This window comes from Octodon degus, unplaced genomic scaffold (assembly GCF_000260255.1).
Source record: "Octodon degus isolate 3935 unplaced genomic scaffold, OctDeg1.0 scaffold00529, whole genome shotgun sequence".
In the NCBI taxonomy this organism is placed as follows: Eukaryota; Metazoa; Chordata; class Mammalia; order Rodentia; family Octodontidae; genus Octodon; species Octodon degus.
The window spans coordinates 86232-88731 of record NW_004525105.1 but is presented as its reverse complement, the minus strand read 5'-3'; the positions used below and the strand labels follow the sequence as shown (position 1 = coordinate 88731).

Below are 2500 nucleotides of genomic sequence, written 5' to 3'. Positions count from 1 at the left end.
GTGTTAATTATTGAAACTGTCCTACCAATTTGGTTTGAAACTGTCTCATTGCTATTTGTTTCTCAATAAACCTATTTGGCATGAAGCATGGTAGCTGCACAGTTGTTTGGTGTACAGTGCTAATGGCCTTAACCAAGGTCCCACCAATGTCCCTGCATATGGATCAGCTCACTCCAGATATTGGACACTAGCGTTCGAGCCACCATGAAATGCTGAAACAAAAGCAGGTCTTGGAGACTAAGGACTGGCAGAGTTACAAATATTACCTGCCATGTCTTTTTGACATTTATGCACTGGGAGGGAAGTTATTCAAATGTGATATTATTTTAATTTAATTGTATGTCAGCATTTGAAATAAGTTATGGAAACCTTCAGGCTTTTCTAAAATAAAAAAACTTTCAAAGTTTGAAGCATTTTATTGGACCTTTGGCAACAGGTGTGGCATTAAGGCATCCATTCCATCTGGAATGGAGCCCTGTGGAGGCCGTGTCAGGCCTGAGGTGGACTAGCTTAATTCCCCATGATGCCCCATGGCGCTCTGTTAAAAGTGATGTAGTACCCCGTCATCTACCAATCATAATAAAAATAAAGTCTCTGTTCTGACCTCTCTTCAGGTCTTATTGTGGGCACAAAATTGTGCAAAATTGTTCAAGCACAAATGTGGCTTTAGCCTCAAATAGTGTCAGTCCCACCTTCATCTGATAAGTTTGCTTGGCTCAGCAGATGCAGAGAGGCTGGCTTGTTCTTCTTCTAATTTCTTCCACAAGGCCTTCTCCTCAGACATCCACCTCTTCCCTGCTGGCCACCAAATACAGGTTGATGACCCTATGCTTGAGCTCCTGTTCACAGATTATGGCCACCAGGGGGATGCGTGCTTCCTCACAGTACTGCAACTGGTTCAGTAACTTTGGGTTCTTCTTGTAGAGCAGCTCAGCCTTGATACCAGCATCTCACAGCTCTGAGACAAGCTTCAGTCTCTCTTCCAATAGCTTCTTCTGTGCAGATGCCATAAGCATCTGTGTTTGTGTGTTCTGTACCTTGATCTCTGAAGCCTCTAGTCTCCGCTCCATGATGGAGAAGATTCGCTCCACTCCAAGGCTGAGCCCCAAACAGGGCATTTTATGCCCTTTGGGGTCAAACATGCCCACCAGCCCATCATAGCTCCGTCCAGCAGCCACACTGCCCATGACAAGGGGCTCTTCCCTTGCCTGGGCTGAGATCTGTAGTAGCACATCTTTATAGATCACCCCTGTAGAGTAGTCCAGACCTCAAGCAAGTCTCAGATGGAAAGAGAGCTTGTCAGCAATGCCAAAGAAGATCAGATACTCAAACAGAAGCTACATATCTCCCAGGTCTTCCAAGGCTTGCTTGTTTTGGGACAGTTTAGGATCCTGGAGCAGGTGCTCCACCAGAGACACACTGCCATGTTGCTGGATGTAGTCCCCAATGTGGTCAGTCACCTCAGGTGCAAGGCCCTTCTCTCCCCCCATCTCATTCTTCACATCCTGCCAGGACATCTTGTCCAGCTTGTCCACTGAGGAACAGATGGTATGGAACTTGCTATCAGGAGCAGCACAAATTGCGAACATCCCATCTAGGATGCGCCGGTCTTTGACCTTGACCAGGAAGTCTCCTATCTGAAGCAAACTCAGGAACTCACTCATGATCTTCAAGCACTCTGCATCAGGGATCATAGGGTCAAATTGCCCAGCAATGTCAAAATCACACTGGTAGAATTCCCGGGATATGCCACGGGTCATGGCTGGGTTATCTTGCTGATACACCTTTGCTGTATGGTAGGGTTTAATGTTGGTCAGTTTATTCATTGGTGAATACTGAGCAAAAGGAACAGTGAGTTCATAAGGAAGGGACAGCAACTCCCCATCCTTCAGGTCATAGATAAGCTTAGACTCTTCTCCATACTTTCTGGTCAGGGTTTCCTTTAGTTCAATCACTTCTGCGCCATGGTGTTTGACGCAGTGGTTGATGACATCAAAGACCTTCTCCGTAACTGCCATGTGCTGGGGACTATAGTCTCTTGTGCCATTGGGGATTTTGAGCACAAACTTCTGTTTGCTTTCATCAGGGCCCAGCTGTGCCTCCAGTTTCAGGAGTTTTGCCACTTCTTCCTCAATGTGCTGGGCATCAGCCTTCTGTTGCTTGAGGTCCCACAACGCTCTCCTTGAAGTCGCACCAGCTCCTCCCGCGCAGCAAGATTTGCCATACCAATGACCAACTGGAGCTGAATGCTGTCTTTCTGCACCAATGTGTGGAGACTCAGTCACAGAAAAAAATTTCTTTGAAAAATGTATGCATATTTTAGATCATCTACAAATATTCATAAGATATTGTCAGAAGACTAAATATTGTACTGCCAAGATTTCAGTAGCATGGAAGAATATTTAATGAACTTTACCACTGAGAAGTAGGTTCAAAAATATATTGAGTCATTTGCCAATCAGATATTCTTATTAACCTGCTGTTAGCTTTGAGTGTAATA

At 45.2% G+C, this 2500-nt stretch overlaps 1 pseudogene; it reads right to left on the bottom strand.

Annotated features, from left to right (window-relative positions):
• Positions 1-716: 716 nt before the first annotated feature.
• On the bottom strand, positions 717-2224 carry LOC101592817 (annotated as a pseudogene).
• Between the last annotated feature and the right edge of the window lie 276 nt (positions 2225-2500).